We start from the raw sequence: 25,536 nt of genomic DNA, 5'->3' as shown, positions 1-25,536 counted from the left end.
CTTGTACGGCACTTTTACATATACATTTTGTGTGACAATGTTATCCTTATTTTTATCTTCTTTGTCTTACTCTAATTTTCCCTTTTTCACAATTTCTTCACCTACACTTTTTATCTTGCACTATGTTATTAGATGTGTTAGGAACAAGGCACAGTTTAAATTGCTAAATAAAGTATCTAGAAAAAGAAATGACTGTGCCTGGCTGGTGTGGCCCAGTGGTTGAGCATTGACCCATGCACCAAGAGGTCGCCAGTTCAATTCCCGGTGAGGGCACATGCCCAGGTTGTGGGCCTGATCCCCAGTGGGGAGCATGCAGGAGGCGGCCAATCAATGTTCTCTCTCATTGATATTTCTCTCTCTCTCTCTCTCTCTTCCTCTCTCTCTAAAACCAATAAAAAAAAAAAAAAAAAAAAAAAAAAAAAAAGGAATGACTATATTTCATCAGCAGTTATGCTGACTATTGTTTTCTTTGCCATGGGGCACATTTTAGAAGATATCAGCCCGATGGTCCTGGTTTATCTTTTCTTTTTTGTCATAACAATTGTTGTCATTTAATTAATTCTTGCTGTGGTCCAAATACTTTTTTATTTCCAACCATATGGAATGCTTCACTAATCTGCACGTCATCTTTGCACAGAGACTATGCTAATCTTCTATGTATCGTTCTAACTTTAGTGTACATGCTGCTTAAGCAAGCACTATTTTAGTGTATCTTAAACATTTCCAGCAGGTTCTAACATCAAAAAAGTTTTTTGCAAATACAGTTCCTTTTTGTTTGGTTGGTTCCTTTCTTCCCTGGTGTTCCTGGCTGGAATTAATGTTCCTCTTGACCCCACTTTCCCTCTCCCGTACTACACCTCTTAGCATATCACTGACTTAGAAGATTTTTTTTTGCTCCTCTTGAGCATAACTTCAAAAACAAAACCATAAAAAGAGAGCTGTAAAGCCCAAACCAAAGAACAAACAAATTAAAAAAACAAAGTACCTCATGTCCACCAGCAGCACCATAATTAACACATTTGAAAGACTAATAATAAAATGAGAAAAATACCTGCAATATCTGACCACAGGTAAATTTGCTAATATATGAATGTTTATATGTGCCTTGACTGGGAACTGAACTCCACACCTTGGTGTATCAGGACCATGCTCTAACCAACTGAGCTACTCAAACAGAGCATGAATATTTCTTCAGAGCAAAACACACACACACACACTCTACTGGAATAAAATTAATTGAAAGAGCATGAACAAGCAGTTGAATAAGAAGAATAGAAATGAACAACAAAAAACATTAAAAAGTTGAAACTTACTAGTTATTTAAACAAGCAAGTTAAGACTACTGATATTAACCCCTTATCAGAGCTGTTTTTTGTAAATATCTTTTTCTATTCAGTTGGTTGCCTTTTTGTTTTGCTGGTGGTTCTCTTGCTGGGCAGAAGCTTTTTAATTTGATATAGTCCCATTAATTTGTTTTTGACTTTACTTCACTTGCCTTTGGCGTCAAATTCATATAATGTTCTCAAAGACCAAGGTCCATAAGTTGAGTACCTACATTTTCTTCTATGTAATTTATTGTTTCAGATCTTATATTTAGGTCTTTGATCCATTTTGAATTAATATTTGTACCTGGGGACAAGTTAGTCTAGTTTCATTCTTTTGCACGTGGCTTTCCAATTTTCCCAGCACCATCTATTAAATAGGTTCTCTTTTCTCCATTGTAGGTTTTTGGCTCCTTTGTCAAAAATTATTTGCCCATATACTTGTGGTTTTATTTCTGAGCTCTCAGTTCTGTTCCGTTAGTCTGTGTGTCTGTTTTTCTGCCAATACTATGATGTTTTGATTATCATAGCTCTGTAGTAAAATTTGAATTCAGGTAGTGTGATACCTCTAGCTTCATTTTTGTTGTTGTTGTTGGTCAGGATTGCTTTGACTATTCAGGGTCTTTTGTGGTTCCATATGACTCTGATGATTTTTTGGTTGTACTTATTTTTTAAAAAATGTCATTGGGATTTTGGTGGGGCTTGCATTAAATCTGTATATTGTTTTGAGTAATATGGACATTTTAACTGTGCTGATTCTTCCAATCCATGAACACAAAATACCTTTTTATTTCATTGTGTCTTTTTCAATCTCTTTTAATAAAGCTTTGTAGTTTTCGGTATACAGGCCCTTCATATCCTTTAAGTTTATTCCTAGGTATTTCATTATTTTTGTTGCAATTGTAAAAGGAATTGCTTTTTCATTTCTTTTTCTGAAATTTCATTGTTAGGATATAGGAATGCAGTGGATTTTTGTACATCAATTTTGGATTCTGCAAATTTACTGTATTTGTTTAATATTTCTAATAGTTTTTAGGTAGAATTTTTAAGGATTTCTGTATAAAGAATGATGTCATCTGTAAAATATGACACTTTTACTGTTAATATCCAAAATATAGAGAGAACTTCTTTAGCTCAACACCAAACAAACAAACACTCTAATTCAAAAATGCGCAGAGAAGAGACACTTCTCCCAAGAAGACATACAAATGGCCGACAGATATATGAAAATATGTTCAACTTCACTAGCTATTAGGGAAATTCAAATAAAAACTACAAGATACCACCTCACATCTGTAAGAATGGCTGTTATCAACAAGATAGGTGATAACAGGTGTTGGAGAGGTTGTGGAGAAAAAGGAGCCTCATCACTGCTGGTGGGAAGTACACTGGTACAGCCACTATGGAAAACAGTATGGAGTTTCCTCAGAAAATTAGGAATTGAGTTGCTATATGACCTAGAAATTCCTCATTTGGTTATCTAACTCCCCAAATTGAAAACATTTATTCACAAAGATATACGCACCCTATGTTCATTGCAGCATTATTCACGGTGGCCAAGACATGGAAGCAACCAAAGTGTCCTTCAATAGATGGTTGGATAAAGAAGATGTGAACTACCCAGCCATAAGAAAAAATGAAATACTGCCACTGTGACAACATGGATGGACCTTGAGAGTATTATGCTAAGTGAAATAAGTCATTCAGAAAAAGCTAAGAATCATGATTTCCCTCTTATGAGGGATAGAAACTGAAATCCATAGACAGAGACAACAGTATGGAGGTTACAAGAAGGAAGGGGCTAAAGGGGCACTAAAGGGCAAAGAGGGCCAAATATAGGTGCTGGAAGATGATCTACTGTGGGGGGTGGGCACACAGTGCATTATAAGATCATGTATCACAGAAATGTACACTCGAAAAACCTTTATAATCATATTAACCAGTGTCACCCCAATGATTTAATAACATTTTAAAAAGGTAGTATTGATAGTTTTTTGCTTAACAAATTGGGAGAGAAAAAAAATTAAAAAGAATTCTAAAACCTGATGGGAATATGTCTGAATTTTTCTGGGAAAAAATTGATGCTAAAGATGAAAACCTGTAAAGTGTCCTTAACTAACCCGTAAGGAAGCGTGTGCAGGTTGTGGAGGCAACCTGTACGCCCCTCAGGGGTGATGAGGGAGAGACGTGCATGCACACAGTGGAAGGCCAGGCAGCAAGCAGAGCCAATTAGCTATATTTTCATATAGCATGAATGTATCTTAAAATCACAGTATTTAAATCTAGTATGTAAGAAACAAAATGAGATGATTAGCACAGTGTCATTTGTGTCCTACATATAATATGTATTTGTCTATATATTAAAAGCACAGGTACATACCACAACCATGAGTTTTTTAAGGATATACATATTACTACATAAAAGAATGGACAGTGAATTAAAAAGATAGGTATTAAATACACAAGGATGGGTTCCTGGGAGGAGAAAGATGGGGGATGAAGATAATAAAAATAACATGAAATGAAATGTGAAAGAGGTCTTGCCTGGACGACTGTGCCATGAACTGAAGTATATGAGAAACTTAACTTTGGGTAGTTTAGATGTCTGTCTGTGGAACCAGAAATTGTACTTATGCTAAAATTTATTCTAACACAATATTTATTCTCTGTTGACCCTCTACTTTTTAGAAAACTGAAATAAAACACATTTCATAATAAAAAATTATAGACATAAAGCCTGATGACTTTTCACATAGTGAACACACTCATGTAAATCACCTTCCAGATCAAGAAACAGGACATTTTCAGCTCCTAACATCTTCTGAGTCTCTACCAGCCCATTACTGGCCTTTATCAATGGTAACCACTATTGTGATTTCCCTCAGATTAGCTTTATCTCTTTCAGTCTTCCAAAGATGGAATTATGCAGTATGTACTCTTGTGTGTCTGCTTTCATTTTTTTGGGAGATTAACCCATTTTTTCAAAGGAAAGTATAATATTTTAATCTATAAATGCATCACAATTTATTATTCTAATATTGGTGAACTTTAAGTTGCTCTCAGTTTTTTATTATTATGGATAAGGCTGCTAAGAACACTCTTGTCCAAGTCATTGGGGCAAATGCATGTTTTTCTCTTTGGAGGAGAGGAGTACCAAGGAGATGAATAGTTGGTTCATAGCTATGTATACGGTCAGCTTTGGTAGATACTGCCAACCGAGTTTTACTTCCTCCAGCAGTATATGAGAGTTCACCTGCTCCATATTCTCACCAACATTTGGGAATTGCTAGTCTTTTGAAGTTTAGCTATTTTGATGGGCGTCTTGTTTTCACTATTTTTTGTTTAACTCAACTTATGGATTTCATATCTTTTTAAAATTTTTTTTATCCTCACCCTAGGACACTTTTCCATTTTTTGTTCAAGATAGAGTGGGAGGGAGAGAGAGAGGAGAAACATCAATGTGAAAGGGACACACTGAGTAGCTGCCACCTGCACAACCCAACCAGGGATGAGGACAAAGTGCAACCGAGGTACGTGCCCTTAGCGGGAACTGGACCCCGTCTCCCTGGACAGCAGGCCGATGGTCTAACAGCTGAGCCAAACCGGCCAGGGCAGATTTCATATCTTTTTTAAACCAGGTTAGATTTCACTGTCTAACATTTCTATCACTCTCTTTGTCCCAAGCCCACTGTCATCCCATTCTGCTCACTAGTAAACATTGCAAGTGCAGGTCAGTCATTCTGCCTCCTCTGCCTTACACATCACCTACTGCTTATTGCTGGAGGGAATTATGCAACAGTACAGACTGGTACCTTTCTATATTGAGGGTTAAACTTAAGTGGGCTCTCTCTCCATCCCCACTGCTACTTTCCTAGGATGGACCTTCTCGATCTTTTATGCATTACTGCAATAGCCACCAAGCAGTCTCTGGCTCTTCTTGGTTGACACTCCCGAAGCTGCCTTCCCTACATACCCTTGACATTCTTGCTCAGTGTTTCTTAAATATTTTTTAACTTGATTCACACACATTAACAAAACACAAGTTTTTAAAACAAAATTTGACCTTTGTACAGTGATGCACTCTGATATGTTCCATTCTACCTCATTTTACATGAAATATTGGCCATGACCAACAAAATTGCTTTTATAACTGACAAATGGATTGTCACTAGCACATCATAAAACACATTAGCTCTATTGTAGATCTTTCAGTTTCTGTAACGCCCCCCCTTTCTTCTCTCTGGAACCTGCCACACATTCCCAGCAGCTGTTGCTCGTCTCCAGGGCTCCACTCCAGGAAGCCTTTTTGTACCCCTGTTATGTATGCACTCTGTAATGCAATTTTCTGTTTACTTTCTTATATTTTCCAGTGCACTGTAAGGTCCTTGAATCCAAAGGATAGAATTTGTTGACCAGCTTCATAACTCCAGTGCTTGGCACATAGCAGGCACTCAATAAATATTTGTTGAATGAATGAATGATACCTAATATTTATTATCACATTGTTTTATATGCAAGGCAGGACAAAAGAAGGTTTACAATTGATTGTATAAAAAATAATACAATAATTAATAAATATAATACAAGAATAAGCTCTGTTTTGCATACTCAAAACTGTAAACATACTTTTATTCCACCCAGTGTATGTCAATATTTATCCTTCTAGTATTATAATATTGAAAACAGATTAACTGGTCAACATCTGGGCATTTAAGAATATGGAATAGTGTTGTGATACAATGTAGGAATGATTTAGGTGAATATTTATTGCTATGAAACAATGTCATTGGTCTATTGAGAAGATTAAGTGCTTCTTGGCACATTGCAAGTATTCATCCAATATATCTGTATTTTAAACATGTTTTCATTGATTTTTTAGCTAGAGAGGAAGGGAGAGAGAGATAGAAACATTGCTGTGAGACAGATACGTTGATCAGCTGCCTCTTGCATGCCCCCAATTGGGGATCGAGCCCGCAACCTGGGCATGTGCCCTGACAGGGAATCAAACCAGGACCTCTAGTCTATGGGATGACACTCAATCTACTGAGCCACAGGCTGGGCCTCATCTAATATTTAACAACCACTTTTGTTATGAATTAATTAGATGCATTCATAATAGCCAGATACTAGGAAAATAGAAAAGTTGGCAGTAAGGAAAGGAAGGCAGTTTCAAGCCTACAGAAAAGGAGAGGTAGCACCTCTGGAAGGTGTCTTTGTGACTTTGGCTCTACACTCCCATTTTACAGATGGAAAAATGAAGTCCAGAATGAATAAAGGGCCCATACTTGGAACATACGTCCTTATCTCCAGACTGAGACTTTTTAAGATACCAAACAGAAAGGGCACGTGTGACATACTTTTCAAACAATAATATTTCTGGAGATGCCTGTGGGAACTGAGAAGAACCTGCTGAAAAGGCTTTGCAGAAACTTCACCTATATTAGGACATAAGACTTGCAGATTTCAGGGCATTGAATATACCATATTAACTTATTCTTTCTCAAATGGAATGCAGTACAATTATTTTGATTTAAGCTTTCTTAGTTAGAAAACACACTTTAGTCCTGCTTTCTTGAGGTCACCTTGATTGTATTTTACATGCTCTATTAATCACATATTTACTGACTTGCTTTGGGACTGTGGTATCGATGACTCAGCTTATCTTTTACAATTTGGTCCTTCCTAATTTCAATCTGAAAGGATTCTTACTCTTATTTTTAATTTGTAATTACTTTGCTGCTGCCCATTTTTAATATTTACACTGTAGTATAAATCACCAGTGCTCTTTTTAAACAAAGTTTGATGAATGGCAAAGATTAGATCATTCTATCAACACATGCTTATTAAACATTTATGTTTCTGAGTCTACAAATGTAACAAGATCTACCAGCATAAAGTGTGAAACATTTGAATTGGGATTTCAGTTTAGTTTTTTTATTTTAAAACTTTGGCAGGACCTAAAAGGCTAGTTTACATAGCTTTATTTTTTTATTTATTTTGTTTGTTTGTTTGTGTTTAATCCTCACCCAAGGCCATTTTTTGATATTTTGTTCAGATAGAGTGGAAGGGGGAGAGAGAGAGAGAGAAACATCGACATGAAAGGGGCACATCGAGTGGCCGGAGACAAACTGCAACCGAGGTACGTGCCCTTAGAGGGAACCGAACCAGGGTCTCTCTGGACCACAGGCCGATGCTCTAACCGCTGAGCCAAATGGGCCAGGGCAAGTTTACATAGCTTTAAAAATCCAACCTGCAGCTAATAGGAAAACAACATCATTTTGAAAACTTAAGAAAGTTAAAAATCAGCTTTAAAAATGATTTAAATTTTGAATATTTTTATATTATTAAGGTAATCTAAAGGGAGCAAACAGTAGTTATGTAAAGGATAAAGGTCAAATGCAATAATATTTTCATTCAAGAATAATATTTACACACAGTGCTGACTCTCTCTGAATATACTTTCTCTTGCTACTCATAATCCAGGACCGGCCTATGTTAGTATCTGTCCTATTTTGCTTACTTTTCTTGTTCTCATCTCATCTCCTTTGTCTCAATACCTTCCCCACATTCATTTCTCCACTCCCTGCTTTGTCTCTTCGCACATGGTGGAGAGAAAGAGCCTTCAGCCAGCAGTGATGAAGCACAATCTCCCTGGGTGCTCTCAGTCGAGAGAAGGGAGAAAGTGGACGCCACCGGGAATTGAGTCTAGAGATCTTCAGAGGAACCTCAAGACAGCTTCAAGCACCACCTAGTCCCCTCCCTCCTTTCATTTTCTCAGTTGACCTCCAAATGCTAGGTTTGACTTTTTAGAAGTAATGCTAATTATTGCCCTTTACATGAACTGCTAAGCATTTAAATCTAACTAGTATGCAGTAATAATGTAATTATGCATACCATTAAATATGTGTCCAGTTAACATTTGTTCAGTTATATTTGATTTCGTTTTTTCAACTGTATTCTATGCTCAGTCATAAGACACTTTGCTTATGTAGTGCATTCCTGTACTCAAGTTTGAACAATTAGAGGAGACATTAGTCTATAGTGCATTAGATCAAATAGATTTCCGGGATCATAAGCACAGAATAACATATTTTATATTCTTGGCTTAGTTCTTTGAAAAAAAGACTCTTTTAGCATTTATGTCCAAAGAATGAATACATAAACTGTTTTTTATAGGTATAATTTGCTTCTGTGGGCATTTAATAGAATATCTAATCTCATAAAGAATCACTGTATGATTTGAGTATATATAATTATACAATGTACAGATATATGTAGAAGAAAGAAAGGCATATGGGAGTGTAGAAACCAAAATTTAGTTGCTATCACAACTGTCTATGATCTAAACTTTCTTGTGTCTTCAGTATTTTATTCTCAAGACTAGTTCTTACACTTGAATATGTAATTACTTCCATTTCCTTATGATCATGGGAGAAGTTAAAATACACGTTTATTCACTGGAATGTATTACACAGAATTTTTAGATATTATGAGCAAAGTTTTCTACTTCTGCTTTGCATAAATGCATTTTGTTTGTTTGTTTGTAATTTAATAAAATGTGGGAAGAAGATGAGTTGAAGGTTTAATCTCTGCTGAAGATATGTTGTGCTTCTTGTGATGTGTTATAAGACTAATGACATGTTTTGGAATCTTTATAGAACTCTAGCTGTCTAGCTCCTGGAATCAGATATTGGATCCTCAGTGGAGAGCCACTGGATTCAACATACAAAAATGTTTAGAAAATATTTCTTGAGTGAATGATTTTATATGATGATTTTACAAAGAACTGATTCATTTACTTAGGTAGCCAACCAAGCCACTTCACTCAGTCAATTTCACTGATTCTGTGGCCTTATTTAAACATAATTTATAAAGTAGAGAGTCATAATAAGGGGAGGGATAGAAAGATTTCCGCTGTTGTATATTGTATTGAAAAGATGGTAAAAAATATTTCATTGAATTGTATTGCATATAAAAATAAATAAAAAAATTTTTCAGGACTATTAAAAAGATACTTCCTAAACTTTTGAATCCGTGAATAGTACTGGAGAGTGCGTGGAAACTCTGAAGACAATAATTTTAAAGCAAAAACAAACTAGTCATTTAATAATAGCCTAATTATACATATTTCAAACTGTGAATTCCCTTTTGCTTTGGTCTTCTAAATAAATTATGCATGTTTTCCGTATGGGGCCCCACACCAAAACTCTTTTTTAATCTGAGAAAAACATTTCCAAAATCCAAGTTAAGTATCCAAACTCTGGGATATTAATTTGACTTTGGATTCCTCCATAAACTTTCCATGTTTAGCAATCTTTTTGAACTGCCCCTTGGGATACACATGTTTGTATTACACATATACTATGTCTTTTAATAGTAACATTTAGGAATTCAGTAGGAAAAAAATAATGCCCTTGTAAATTTGATCTCTTTTGCAAACATCAGAACATGAAATGTTCTTTGGCTTACCCCCCACTAGGTTTACATTAATAAACCATCAATTGTAAGCCCAACCAGCTAATTCCAAAGAAACTTCCAACTTCAATATCATATGCTGTTTTATTCTGTTGTGCATTTAACAAAGGATTAAGGCATAATGCATTTTTAATTAACTGAAATATTAATGGCAAAAGGCTTTTAAGAGCAAATTTTTAAAGAATTGCTCATCATAAACGTGGTTTCAATAGAATTTATTTATAAAGCTGGGTAGAGAACTGAAAATGGATAATTAAAACTTTTAAAAAATGTTTTTCTTTTATATAAAATGGTTAACTTGAGGAACTTTATAGATAACAACCAAAAATGTGGGAACATTCCTGGAGTCTGTGTATTAATTCACAAACACTGAGATTTTTTTTTCCTGAGTTTTTGTGAAACTGCTTGTACTAAGCACGGAGAGCCTTGATCGTGTTTAGCAAACCAGACTTCTCAGTGGGACCACCAATAGATGCCTTTCTTAGAGCCAGTAAGATTCCTAAAACTGTAGCTAGTGAGATGATGAAGAGTAACAGAACCTGAACCAGAGCACAGATTAATCCAGTACTGTCTTGCTTTAAAATATATACATATATATGTATATATATGTATATATATATATATATTGATTTTAGAGAGAGGGGAAGTAAGAGAGAGAGAGAGAGAAATATTGATGAGAGAGAACATGGACTGGCCACCTCCTGCATACCCTCCACTGGGGATCGGGCCCACAACCTGGGCATGTGTCCTGACCAGGAAGCGAACGGGGACCTCTTGATACATGGGTTGATGCTCAACCACTAAGCCACACTGGCCAGACCTGTCTTGCTTTTAACTCTAGTGTCTACACTACACAAAGCCAAGTCAAGATTTTATACTTTGTTCTTATTAGCATTTCAACACTGATTTTCATGGCCCTGAAAACTTTGAAGCCAGTTAATACAATTAATGTGTATTGGGCTAAATTTAATGAAAACCCACCAGTAGTGCATCAAGCAATAATGTTTCGTTTCTCAAATAAATTAGAAGTCCAGAAGAAAGCATTCTAAGCATTAAGGAAACCATCAAAGATTGAGGTTCCTCTTAGTTTCTGCTCCATCTTCCATGGTGTCTGATTTTCACGATTACAAGGTGGTCGCCCGTCTGCAGACATCCTATCGGTGTTCTTAGCCGGGAGGAGGAAGGGCAGCGTGAGACCGGCTTGCCTGCCCGCTAGGCTGTCTCTTCTGAACAAGGAAAACAGCATTCCTGGAACCCTGCCAGTGGCCATTTGCTCATATCCCAGTGGCCAAGCTGTCTCACGTGAGTCACTTCCAGTCAAAAGGGTAGCTTGGGAAATCAAATACCTTTTCGTTTGAGTACTTTGCTTCCCCCAGCAAAAGCAACTCTCCATTGGAAAGGAAGAAAGAAGGAAAAAGGATTTTGGGTAGACAGGCAAGTAGGAGTGTTTATAACACCTGATATGGTGACCAAATTTATGATCCATTTTCCACTTTCCTTCCTGTTGTAGAGATACAGCGTCAGATACACCCTCCTATAATCAGAAGACCCAACACATTTCATACCACAGCGATAAACCTTAGCTCTCAAGTCCTCCATTCCTTCCTGGAGGCCTAGCCAGAGCCTCGGAGACTTCTCAGGCGTTTCACAAGGAGTTAGGAGAAAGGGCAGAGCTTGGCAGAGTGGGTCAAAAGATGGTCTTGGCATCTTTGTCTTAGTCATTCTTTTCACTCATATACCTTGAATCCCATTTCATTTTGGCACATTGAATTGTAAGCTGATGACCTTACTTATGTTTCTCCGTTAAATTAGAAAACTCCTTACTCCTCAGTATCTCTACATCAGGTAAATCCACAACACTCCTGTGATAATGAATGACCCGGGTTAGGAATCTGCAAACCGGAGCTCACAGTTGCATTTGGCTGTTTCCATTTGTGCAAATAAAGTTTTCTTAGAACGTAGCTGCACTGTTCCTCCAGGTGTTGCAGCAGATGGCTGCTTTCACACCAGCAGGGCAGAGTGGAGTAGTTGCAACAGAAACCATCTGGCCTGCAAAGCCTCAAATATCTACTATGTGGTGGACCTTCACAGAAAGGGTTTGCTGATCCTTGATCCACATAGTTAAAAGACAAAGTGAGCAACCGCCCTGGCCGGTTTGGCTCAGTGGTAGAGCGTTGGCCCGCAGACCAACGAGTCTCGAGTTTGATTCCAGTCAAGGCACATACCTCAGTTGCAGTTCATCCCTGGCCCTGGTTGGGGTCCTGTGGAAAGCAACAAGTTGACGTGTCTCTCTCATGTCAATGTTTTTTTCTCTTTCCCTCCCACTCTCTCCGAAGAGAAATAAAAAAAAAAATCCTTGGGTGAGGATTAAAAACAAAAATAATAATAATAATAATACACACACACACAAATGAGCAACTATTTGCTTTGTGCACTTTCTTCTAAACATGTGACAAGTACTTCTTCTTCCTGTATTATCCCTGAGTCACAGCCCAGGACAGAAGCAAAGGACACTCCTGCAGAAACCTTCTAAGAAACTGACAGAATTCCTGGGAGGTGAAGCATAGGGGTTAGTCACTTATCCTTGAATGGATGAAGCACAAAGTGAGAAGCTTTGAGAAGTTGTGACTACCCATTTCAATCACTGGAGTATTGCTATCAGTCCTCATTTATAGACTAAGAATGCAATTCAGAGTTAAGACTTTTTTTTAAGATAGAAAGATCTAATTTTCAGGGTAATAACATCAGAATAAAATTCTCCCAAAGAAAAATAATCGAGATTTTTCTTACAATTCCAAGAAAAATTACATATTTTCTTTGTAGGGATCCAAGGATATTTTGGTGGGTAGCACTGGAATTATTCGTCTAAACACTTGTTCCTCCCACTCTCTCATGAACGGAGGTATTGGCTTATTGAGCCTTTCATCTCCATTGCCCGTCAGGGTGTATGGATCTTGGTAAGTGCTCAAAACATGATTTTTAAAAGGAGAACCAATTAATTGGCTTTGAAATCTTGTTTTAATGATTTATGTATAGTGCAGAAGAAGTCTGATTATCAATAGTTTGCAGTCAAGGATTAATTTTGCCCTAAGAGAGATTTGGGCTGTGTTTTCAGCTCCTGAGAGGCAACCTTTAAACCCTTGGAATATCCTGCTTGATGAGTGCTTTTGTTTACCTGGTGCCTTGGGCCACACCAGACAGTCTATGCTAACAACGTACTGGCCCTTTAGCCAGACAGTATCGGCTTGATTCCTGGAGGGGCTGGAGGCTAAATTCAATGATGTAGCTAGTCAGTCATGTTTGTGTGACTGAGCCTCAATAAAAACTCTGGACAGTTAAGCTCAAGTAAGCTTCTCTGGCTGACAACACTATGTGTATTGCCACACACAGTTACCAGAGAAACAGACACTGTTGCACAACTCCGCCGGGAGAGGACAAGAACTCCTGCACCTGGAGCTCCCCAGGACCCTGCCCTGCCCACCTCTTTCCTTGGCCAATTTTCACCTGTATCCCACTGTAATAACCAATACCCATGAGCATAATAGCTTTTCTGAGTTCTGTGAGTCCTAGTCAATAATTGAAACTGAGGGTAGTCCTGGGGATGCTCAAACTTGCAGTTGGTGTCAAAAGTGAGAATAGTCTTGCCCTGGCCGGTTTGGTTCAGCGGTTAGAGCGTCGGCCTGAGGTCCTGAGAGACCCGGGTTCGGTTCCCGCTAGGGGCACGTACCTTGGTTGCAGTTTGTCCCCAGCCCTGGTCGGTTGTGCGGGTGGCGGCCACTCGATGTGTTCCTTTCGCATTGATGTTTCTCTCTCCCTCTCTGTTCCTCTCTCTCCCTCCCACTCTACCTGAACAAAAAATGGAAAAATGTCCTCGGGTGAGGATAAAAAAAAAAAAAGTGAGAATAGTCTTGGGGATGCCAAAACTTTGTAAGTAATAACAGCAAAGGTTTGATAAACACTTTCTATATGCAAGGGATGGAAACATGAATTGCTTCATTAATTTTGTAGACAAAAATCTATGACATTGGCACTATTGTTATACTCATTTAGAGACGAAAAAAATGGAAGTTTTACAATCAAATACCTAATCCAAGATCTGAGGGAGTGGTGATGGCTCCAAATTCAAGCTCCCTGGCTCTGGGGCCCATCACCCATCCACTGAGACACAACTGTGCTCCTTTTTTCCAGGTGTAGACGAGAGCAGCCGGAATTAATCCTGGCCTAGGTCTTCACGCCTCCCACCCCTGGACAGGGCCCGCAGTGGGATTACTGTGAGGACCATTGGTTTCAAAGCAGATATGCTTGGTTTTTGACAGCTGTTTGTCTCTTCGCCCCTAAGAACATCTATGACAATAGGTTAATAAGTCCTCTTCATAAATTGTCGCTGTTTCTTCCCTTGTGGAAAATCATAGCTATTTAGGAAACTGGTTTCATTCTTGTCAAATAAACATCCCAAGAAGCCAAGTGTAGAATTTGCCTCTTCACTGTGGGAAACTAGGAAAGCAACAGTCACTCAGTGGGGGCTTGATTATTTCCTTTTTCCTTTGGTAACTTCAAGGTCACAAGGAGTGAAGAGGAAATGGACTGGAGCCCCCTGGCCTCACCCTTAGTGCAGCAATGCAGAGATATGCTGACCACTGGGCCACCTGGAGTAGTCTGGTCAAGGGGGCCCAAAACTCTGCTCTCAAGTCTGCCAGCTCAGACTTATAGCATATAACTGGCAAGGTAATGGCTGTTCTATGTGTGCAGTTTGGAGAATAGTGAAGTTAACCTTCCCATTCCTACCCTGGAAGCCAGCGAGGTCTGGCCTTGACATGTGAGCCAGGAGCAAGCCACGTAGTCCCGAGTCCAAGTAGATCACAGACACAGAAAAATACATCTTTCAAGAGTGCATTGCAGTAGCACTCAGATTAAAAAAATAATTGCTCCACAAGTCTTTAGGTTGAGATACTAAGATTCACTCCCATTCTTTTCCCCACTTATGTCAAACACAATGAAGCTTACACCACTCAGAACTAAGACAAATTCAAAGCAAGAGGACATGGTAACTGCGATTCAGGTAGCCTGGAAAGCAAAATGTGGGTACCCTGATATTTATCTTCATGTATGGTTATAATTCTCTCCTTGACCAAATAAATTTCTCCTTTTGTCACATTTTAATTCGGATATTGGAAATTTAGAGTGTAAACCTATGTGGCAAATTTCCAATGTCAATATGCCTGAGCAGAAATTTGATATTTGGTCTCTGCTTTTTCCTGAATGGACCTGTTCTAACTACTAAGGAAGAAAGGTCTTTGATTTATTAGAACTGGGTCAGGCAGATGAGGCCCAGGAGCACCACGGACATAACCCCGATGGGTTTATATTTAAGAGTTATATCCAAAGGCTGAGGAGCTCAGACATTCTCATCAGATTGGCATCTTCCAGATAAACTTTGCCTTGAGTCATCCTTCAAAACCTTACAAGGTTTCTTCAGCCTTGTCTTTGTGCCCCTGAGAAGTTTTTTGTTTTTTTTTTTTTTTTTTTTTAGTTTCATCTGCCTGGAGCTACGGGTTTCTCAATCCCACCATTAGTGATGGCTGGCCTTTGTTTATACTGCAGAAACCCGAGATTGTAGAAACACCATTTTTCTGACTCTGGCGTGCACATGGTGTGGTCTCAGTCCAGGTCTATGGTCTCTCTGGGTCAAACACCTGATTTCTTAATGCTTTTTGAATTATACTTTTAACTCATATGCCTCTTTCAAAATGGCATAATTTAACCCAGAATAATTTGACATTACAGTTGCCACTGTGAAGAACTTGGCACATGCACAGAAAAGGAAACAAAATCTTAACTATCCATTGGTCTTATTTTTTAATCAATATAATGAAACTTCCAAATGCAGTTTGAATTCTAAACTTGCTTCTCCCTAAAAGATTTTCCAATAACCAGAATTATAAAGAAAACATTTATTGAAAATTCAGACTTATCATGGGCACATTCACTCCAGGCCTCTCTGAACTCTACCAAATAGAAAAAAGAACTAGAAACCTCTTTGGAACAATGAAGAAGCTTCATGCAAGAACAGCACCCAATTCAAAATGAGCCCCATAAATCAGCAAGGAGAATCACTGCTAGTTATGGTTCAGGGACTAACCTTTTGAATAGATTCAGGCAATGCACTTTCTTTTTTATTTTCTTTTTTCATTTTTATTACTTTATTTTTGTTACAGATGTTTCTCCTTCCCCCCCACACATACCTCCTCCCCATCCTCTCCCCACTCCCCCAGCATTGTTGTCTTTGTCTATTGGTTATGCATACATGCATGTAAGCTATTTGGTTTATCTCATTCATCCCCCCCACCCCCCTCCTCTGAGGTTCATCAGTCTGAATCATACTCTTTCTATGTCTCTGGGTCTATTTTGTTCACCAGCTTATTTTGTTCATTATATTCCACAAATAAGTGAGATCATGTAGTATTTGTCTTTCTTTGATTGGCTTATTTAGCTTAGCATAATACTCTACAGGTCCCTCCATGTCATCTCAAAGGATAAGAAATCTCTCTTTCTTACAGCTGCATAGTGTTCCATTGTGTATATGTACCACAGCTTTTTTATCCACTCGTCTATTGATGGACATTTGGGCTGTTTCCAAATCTTAGCAATTGTAAATAGTGCTGCTATGAACATAGGGGTACATATACTCTTTCTAATTGGTGTTTCAGGCTTCTTAGTGTATATTCCTAAAAGTGGGATCACTGGGTCAAATGACAGATCAATTTTTAATTTTTTGAGGAAACACCATATTGTTTTCCTTAGTGGCTGCACCAGTCTGCATTCCCACCAGCAGTGTACTATGGTCCCCTTTTCTCCACACCCTTGCCAAAACTTGTTGTTTGATGATTTGTTGATGGCAGCCATTCTGGCAGGTGTGAGATGATACCTCGTAGTCATTTTAATTTGCATCTCTCTGATAATTAGTGATGTTGAACATTTTTTCATGTCTCTTGGCCATCTGTATGTCCTGTTTGGAGAGGTGTCTATTTAGGTCCTCTGCCCATTTTTAATTGGGTTCTTTGTCTTTCTTTTATTGAGTTGTATGAGTACTCCATATATTTTGGAAATAAAGCCCTTATCTGATGTATCGTTGACAATTATGCTCTCCCATATAGTGGGTTCTCTTTCCATTTTGATGGTTGTTTCTTTTGCTGTGCAAAAGCTTTTTAATTTGATGTAGTTCCATGTATTAATTTTTTCCTTTGTTTCTCTTGCTTTAGGTGTTGTATCAGTGAAAATTCTGCTGCATATGATGTCTGAAATTTTGTTGCTTACATTTTCTTCTAGGATTTTTATGAAATCATGAGTCACATTTAAGTCTTTTATCCATTTTGAGTTTATTCTTGTGTATGGTGTAAGTTAGTGGTCAAGTTCCATTTTTTTTTTTTTTATGTAGCTGTCCAGTTTTCCCTACACCATTTATTAGAGAGGCTGACTTGACTCCATTGTATGCTCTTGCCACCTTTGTCTAATGTTAATTGAGCATAATGTCTTGGGTCAATTTCCGGGTTCTCTGTTCTGTTACATTGATCTATATGCCTGTTCTTGTGTCAGTACCAGACTGTTTTGATTTCAGTGGCTAAGGAAATTGAAGATGTAATCAAGACTCTCCCAGCAAACAAAAGCCTCGGCCCAGACAGCTTTACAGGGAAGTTTTACCGAACATTCAAAGAAGATCTAACACCCATTCTCCTCAAATTATTCCTAAGAATTCAAGAAGAAGGAAGACTTCCAAACTTGTTTTATAAGGCCAGCATAATTCTAATTCCAAAACCAGATAAAGACACTACAAAAAAAAAGAAAACTACAGGCCAATATCCTTGATAAACATAGATGCCAAAATCCTTAACAAAATATTAGCAAATTGGATCCAGCAATAGATTAAAAAAAATTTTCACCATAACCAATGGGATTCATTTCAGGGATGCAAGGCTGGTACAATATTTGCAAATCAATAAATGTGATACACCACACAAAAAAGTTAAAGATAAAAACCATATGATCATATCAATAGATACTGAAAAAGCATTCGATGAAATCCAGCACCCATTTCTGATAAAAACACTCAGCAATGTGGGAATAGAGGGATTATGTCTCGACATAATAAAGGCCATATATGAAAGACCTATAGTCAACATTATACTCAATGGGCAAAAACTGAAAGCATTTCCTTTAAGAACAGGAACAAGACAAGGATGCCCACTTTTGTCACTCTTATTTAACATAATACTGGACATCTTAGCCACAGCAATCAGACATGAAGAAAAAAATAAAAGGGATCCAATTTGGGAAGGAGAAAGTGAAACTGTTATTATTTGCATATAACACGATATTGTACACAGAAAACCCTAAAGACTCCATAAAAAATCTACTAGATTTAAAAAATAAATTTGACAAAGTAGCAGGATACAAAATTAACTTCAAGCAATCGATGGCATTCTTATACACTAATAATGAACTCACAGAAAGAGAAACTATAAAAAAAACAATCCCATTGACCATTGCGGCAAAAAATTAAGATACTTAGGAATAAACTTAATCAAAGAAGTAAAGGACCTATTTTCAGAAAACTACAGGTCATTGAAAAAAGAAATAGAGGAAGATATAAAAAAGTGGAAGCACATACCTTGTTCATGGATTGGAAGAATTAACATAATTAAAATGTCCATACTACCCAAAGCAATCTATAGATTCAATGCAATCTTCATTAAAATACCAATGACATATTTCACAGAACTAGAACAAATACTTCAAAAGTTTATATGGAACCAAAAAAAGACCTCGAATAGCCACAGCAATTTTGAAAAAGAAGAACAAAGTAGGAGGGATCACAATACCGGATATTAGGTTATATTACAGGCAATGCACTTTCGAGTAGAAGTCCTACCAGGGTGTCTATACTTGTTACCTGGAGTTATAAGATAGGTGATAGGGTTTTTTAACACCCCTCATACTCTCCTCTCATCCAATCAATAACTTCTGTATTTGCCTGTACTGGTCTGTAACTGGCTTTCTCATTTAAGTTTCCCCTATCTCTTTGAAAATTGAGAAATCAATTAATAAAAAAGTGCTGTTATTATGTGTCACTCTAGTATGATCCAGCTCATAGACAGATCTAACCAAAAGGGAAAGACATCAGAAATTGGTTTAATAGAAAAGCCCTTGTTCCAACTGAGTTTTTTGGGTTTTTTTTGGTATCTATTTTGTTTTTATTTTTTATTTTTGTTACAGATATTTCTTTTTTCCCCCGTTGACACCTTCCTCCTAATCCCCCTCCCCGCCCAGGATTGTTGTCTATGTCCATGGTTATGCATACACGCATATAAGTTCTGTGGTTTATCTCTTCTCTCCTCTCCCAACCCCCTCATCTAAGGTTTATCAGTCTGTACCCTACTTCTATGTCTCTGGGTCTATTTTGTTCATCAGCTATAAGAGACATATAAAAAAAAAAGCTCAAAATCACTAATCACTAGAGAGATGCAAACTAAAACAACTATGAGGTATCACCTCGCACCTGCCAGAATGGTTGTCATCAACAAATCATCAAACAACAAGTGCTGACGAGGGTGTGGAGAAAAGGGGACTCTAGTACACTGCTGGTGGGAATGCAGACTGGTGGGGCAACTATAAAAAGCAGTATGATGTTACCTAAAAAAATTAAAGATTGAACTGCATTTGACCCAGGGAACCCACTTCTAGAAATATATCTTAAGAAGCCTGAAACCCCAATCAGAAAGAATATATGTACCCCTATGTTCATAGCAGCACTATTTACAATTGCTAAGATCTGGAAACAGCCCAAGTGTCCATCAATAGATGAGTGGATAAAAAAGCTGTGGTACATGTACACAATGGAATACTATGCAGCTATAAGAAAGAAAGATCTCTTATCCTTTGAGATGACATGGAGGGACCTGGAGAGTATTATCCTAAGTGAAACAAGTCAATCAGAGAAAGACAAATACCGCATGATCTCACTTATTTGTGGAATACAATAAACCAACTGAGTTTTAAAAACAACATTGACATATTTAGCTCTTAAAAAAAAGTGTGACCTTAGGTACTGGGTTACAGAATAAAGAGGAAAGCAAAATGATAAGAGCTTTTAAATATGATTTATAGTATTTAAAATTTTGGTTTATAAATACACACATTATAAATTGTAGTTTTGAAAATTTTGCCCTGATTGGGTATCATCTTATACACCAAATGGTTGTGGGTTTGAACCTCCATTGGGGCTCATATGGGAGGCAACCATTGATGTTTATCTCTCACATTGATGTTTTTCTTTCTCTATCCCTCCCTCTAAAAAAATCAATAAAATCAATCCCTCTAAAAAAATCAATAAAAACATATCCTTGAGTGAAGATTAAAAATTTTTTTATGTAATATTCCTATCAAAATGATTCCTTAGAAAAATAGCTGACTTAATAGTTTTAGGTTTAAAGACTGCTGTTGGAGAAAGACAAATACCACATGATCTCACTTATTTGTGGAACATAATGAACAAAATAAGCTGTCAACCAAAAGAGATCCAGAGTCATGGAAATAGAGAACAGACTGACAGATTTCAGAAGGATGGGTGGAAGAGATAAACCAAAGAACTTATATACATATATGCACAACCAATCGACATGGACATTAAGCTGGGGAAGGCAGGAGAGGAGTGGAAGAGGGGGGAGGAGAGGGTCAATGGGAAAAAAATGGGGGACATCTGTAATACTTTCAACAATAAACAAATAAAATAAAATTGCTGTCTGATTTTCATCTGATTTTACCACCGTATTATGAAGCAACATTAGCAAAATATTCTAGTTTAGGCTAGTCTTAATTTTTTGTAGAAAAAAAAAGTCTATTTTGAATTTCTAAATTTCCTTTATTGGTTTTGCTAGTGACTCCTTTAGGATTAAAAAATTGAAAATTCTATGTTCAAGTAACTGTATCATAATTGGTAATGTCTTTATAAAAAGAGATCAATTTATATAATGCTACAAATCATTAGACTTATGGAGATCTTCAGTTTAAAATTTTAAATTAATATTACTTTGAGTTAACTGAAAAATAAATCTTGGGTACTTGAGGCCATAATTTTAATACCTCTGTGCTACTATTTAATACATTATAGAGTAGTCTTTAGTTGATGAATTTAAAAGATATTCAAGTGCCTTTGATTTATGTTAATATATGTGTTCATTTTTTAAAAAGTGTTTTTAAAAAGAATGTGATTGTGAAGGATACCTCTGCAGAGTAATGGATATGTTTCAGTTTACTATACAAAAAAATTTTTGTCCTAAAGTAAAAAGCACCTGGTTATGTCAAAACAAAAATGATTATAATAGACAAAAGTTTTTCTTTTCTCTTTTTGACTTTCAATATTATTTTATATTAGTTTCATTTTACAGCATAGTGGTTAGACAATGATATACTTTACAAAGTGACCCCCCTGGTATTTCCAGTACCCATCTACCACCATACATAGTCATTACAATATTATTGACTATATTCCCTATGCTGTATTTTATATCCCCATGACTATTTTGTAACTATCAGTTTGTACTTCTTATTTTTGTTCTTAATCTTCACCTGAGAATATTTTTTCATTGATTTTTTTTTTTTTTTGAAAGAGTGGAAGAAAGAGAGGGAGGGAGGGGGGGGGAGAGAGAGAGAGAGAGAGGTGAGAAAGACACATTGATTGGTTGCCTCTCGCATGATCCCTACCGGAGCCAGGTATCGAACGTGCAACCCAGGTATATACCCTTGAAAAGAATTGAACACGCAACCCTTTGGTCTGCAAGCTGATGCTCTAACCACTAAGCTAAACTGGCCAGGGCAGTTTGTATTTCTTGATCCCTTGACCTTTTTCACTCAGGCCCCTCCCCAAAACCCCTCTTCCCTCTGGCAACCATTAGTTTGTTCTCTGTATCTATGAGTCTCTTTTTGTTTGTTTATTTTGTTCTTTTTTTCTATATATAAATGAAATCATATGGTATTTTTCTTTCTCTGACTGACTTATTTCACTGAGCATAATATCTTCTAAGTCCACCCATGTTGTTGAAAATGGTAAGATTCAATTGTTTTTATGGTTGAGTAATATTCCATTGTATATATGTACCACCACATTTTTATCTACTCATCTACTGTTGGGAACTAGGGTTGCTTCCATAACTTGGCTATTCTAAATAAGACTGCAATGAACACAGGAGTGCATATAGCTTTTTGAATTAGTGTTTTCGGTTTCTTGGGGTATATACCCAGAAGTAGAATTACTGGGTTATAAGGGCAGTTCCATTCTTAATTTTTTGAGGAAACTTCATACTGTTTTCAATAATGGCTGCACGAGTCTGCATTCCCACCAACAGTGCACTAGGGTTCCCTTTTCTCCACATCCTCATCAACACCTGTCGTTTGTGGATTTATTGATGATAGCCATTCTGACAGATGTGAAGTGATATCTTATGTAGTTTTAATTTGCATTTCTCTGATGATTAGTGATTTTAAGTATTTCTTCATATGTCTATTGGTCATCTGTATGTCCTCTTTGGAGAAGGTCTAGTCAGATTCTTTGCCCATTTTTTCATTGGTGTTGAGTTGTATGAGTCCTTTATAACTTTTAGATATTAGGCCCTTACCAGTTGTATCATTGATAAATGTCTTCTTCTATTCAGTAAATTGTCTTTTCATTTTGTTGGTGGTTTTCTTTGTTATGAAAAAACTTTTTTGTTTTGTGTAATCCCATTTGTTTATTTTTTCTTTTGTTTCCCTTGCCAGAGGAGATATATCAGAAAAAATATTGCTACAAGAAATGTCAAAGTTTATTATTTATGTTTTCTTCTAGGAGTTTTATGATTTCAAGTCCTTCATTTAAGTCTTTAATCCACTTTGAGTTTATTCTTATTTATGGTGTGAGAAATTGGTCTAGTTTCATCTTTTGTATGTATCTTATTTTCCCAACACGATTTATTGAATCTTGACTCCTTCATCATAGGCCAATTAATCATATAAGCATGGGTTTTTTTCTGGGTTCTCTATTCTGTTCCATTGATCTATGTGTCTATTTTTATGCCAGTACCATGCTCTTTTGATTACTATAGCCTTGTAGTATAATTTGATATCAGGTAGTGTGATTTCCCTAACTTTGTTTTTTTCCCCCATCAAGATTGTGTTTGCTATTCTGGATCTTTTGTTGAATAAGAGTGGTGAAAGTGAACATTCCTGCCTTGTTCCTAATCTTAAGAGAAACAATTTTTAGTTTTCTGTGTTGAGTATGATCTTAGCTGTGGGTTTGTCATATGTAGCCTTTATCATGTTGAGGTATGTTCTCTCTATTCTCACTTTGCTGAAAGACTTTATCATAAATGGGTGCTGGATTTTTTTTCAAATGTTTCTTCTGCATCTATTGATATGATCATATAACTTTTATCTTTTATTTTGTTTATGTTGTATATCATGTTCATTGATTTGCAGATATAAAACCAACCTTGCATCTCAGGAATAAATCTCACTTGACCATGGTATATAATCTTTTTAATGTATTATTGAATTTGATTTGCTAATATTTTGTTGAGGATTTTTTGCATCTATGTTCATCATGTGTATGGGCATATATATGTGTGTGTGTGTGTATAAACATACATATGTGTGTGTGTATTATTATTATTATTATTATTTTTTGGTACATGTCCCTAGTGGGAACCGAACCCGGAACTCTCTGATCCACATGCCAATGCTCCAACTACTGAGCTAACCGGCCAGGGCTGGGCCTATATATTTTTTTCTTTGCAGTGTTTATATCATGTTTTTTGAATCAGGATAATGCTGACCTCATAAAATGAGCTTGGGAATCATTCTCCCTTTTGAATTTTTTGGAATAGTTTGAGAAGTACAGGTATTAGTTCTTGAATGTTTGATAAAATCTACCTGTCAAGCAATCTGGTCATAAACTTTTGTTTGTTGGGCATTTTTTAAATTACTGCTGTGATTTTGTTAGTTATAATTGGCAAAAGACAAATTTTAGCATGTTTTATCAGGGTAGAAAATCCTTCCTGAACAGCAAACTTTATTAGTTTAGGATTATAATATCTACAAATAAGGAGTTAAAAAAAAAACTGTCCTAAAATTTTTCACCAAGTTATTAAATTCATGGGTTTATTCAAAAGAGAAAAAGACTGAAAATTGTTTATGAATGATTTTTTTTTAAGGTTTTAAAATTTTTTTAAAAAAATTGATTTTAGAGAGAGAGGAAGGGAGAGAGAGAGAGAAACATCAATGAGAAAGAACATCGACTGGCTGCCTCCTGCATGCTCCCAACTGGGGATCAGACCCACAATCTGGGCACGTGCCCTGATCAGGAATTGAATCAGCAGGTCGCATGGGTCGATGTTCAGCCATTGAGCCACATGGGCTGGACCAAAGGTGCTATTCTTATTCAAGTGGGACAGAGTGTAAATTCCACTGTACACACACACACACACACATCTTTATCCATTTATCTGTTGATGGATTTTTATATCCTACATAAAACTAAAAAGCTTTTGCAAAGCAAAGGAAACAAAACAAAAGACAATCTACTGAATGAGAGAATATATTTTCAAATAATGTATCTGTTAAGGGGTTAATATTCAAAATACATAAGAAAATCATACAACTTAACACTCTCCCCAAAAACCTGATTAAAAACTGGTCAGAGGACCTGAATGGACATGTCACCAAAGAAGACATACAGATGGCCAACAGACATATGAAAAGATGCTCAACATCACTAATCATCAGGGAACTGCAAATCAAAACCACAATGAGAGGATCCAAGATGGCAGCAGAGTAGGTAGTAGTTAAATTCACCTCCTTCCAGGACCAAATTGGAATTTCCATGAAATTATAGAGCAATCAACCTGAATAACCACTTGAAGACTAGCAGAAGTCTTATTATCAAGGACTTATGGAAGAAGCCACATTGAAACCGATAGGAAGGGAAGAGACACAAAAAGGGCAAGCCCCACACCACATACTGTGGTTGAGAATCTGAAGGAATATCTCAGCTGCAAAGGTCCCCTCTGGGGAGTGAGGGGGTCGCAACTCCATGCCAAGCTCTCCAGCCCAGAGCACCAGAGCCAGGAAGAGGAGCCCACATAACATCTGACTGTGAAAACCAACAGGGATTGTCTGCCAGGGAAAGCAGGAGTCTGCTAGAAACCCAGGTACCCTCTTAAAGGGCCAGCACGCAAAATCCTATTTGTGACCACTCACCTTGGTCTCTGGAGAAAGGAAGGTGGCTCAGAGTGGACTGGAGTCATGCAGGGAGAGATTGGGTAACGTGGTTTTGGAGAGAGCGCTGGAGGGACAACTGCCAATGTCCCTGTGCTGAGTATGTCTCACACACCACCCACAGATAATATCTTTCCTGGGTCAAGCATTTTCCTCCAAATGGCATTAGCCTGCGTGAATGCACTAGACCCATCCTCCCAACTCCTTATGGCCCCACACTGCCAAGCTCACATCCCGTGGAGGAGTCTACTGGCTGTGTCCAGCCTGGGCTTGTAGTGCACTTTCTAGGAAGGTTGTTGAAGAGGTCCAAGCAGATTCGGGAGGCAGGGGTGAAGAGAGAGAGACTGAATTATGTGACTCTAGGTTGGGGTCCATTTTTCCCTCACATGCCTGACAGGTACCTTTGTTCCTGTGAAGAACTCTCCCTCCACCTAGCCAA

The 25,536-nt window shown here is 37.2% G+C and overlaps 1 non-coding gene across 1 annotated transcript; it reads right to left on the bottom strand.

The window, feature by feature from the left end:
- Positions 1 to 592: 592 nt before the first annotated feature.
- Positions 593 to 699, bottom strand: LOC118625896. The gene has a single exon (XR_004958753.1). It is a non-coding gene; the product is annotated as a U6 spliceosomal RNA (small nuclear RNA).
- Between the last annotated feature and the right edge of the window lie 24,837 nt (positions 700 to 25,536).

The sequence above is a fragment of the Molossus molossus genome, unplaced genomic scaffold, assembly GCF_014108415.1.
Source record: "Molossus molossus isolate mMolMol1 unplaced genomic scaffold, mMolMol1.p scaffold_m16_p_11, whole genome shotgun sequence".
Lineage (NCBI taxonomy): Eukaryota > Metazoa > Chordata > Mammalia > Chiroptera > Molossidae > Molossus > Molossus molossus.
Note: the sequence above shows the minus strand (reverse complement) of the source record. Positions and strands in the feature narration are given on the sequence as shown.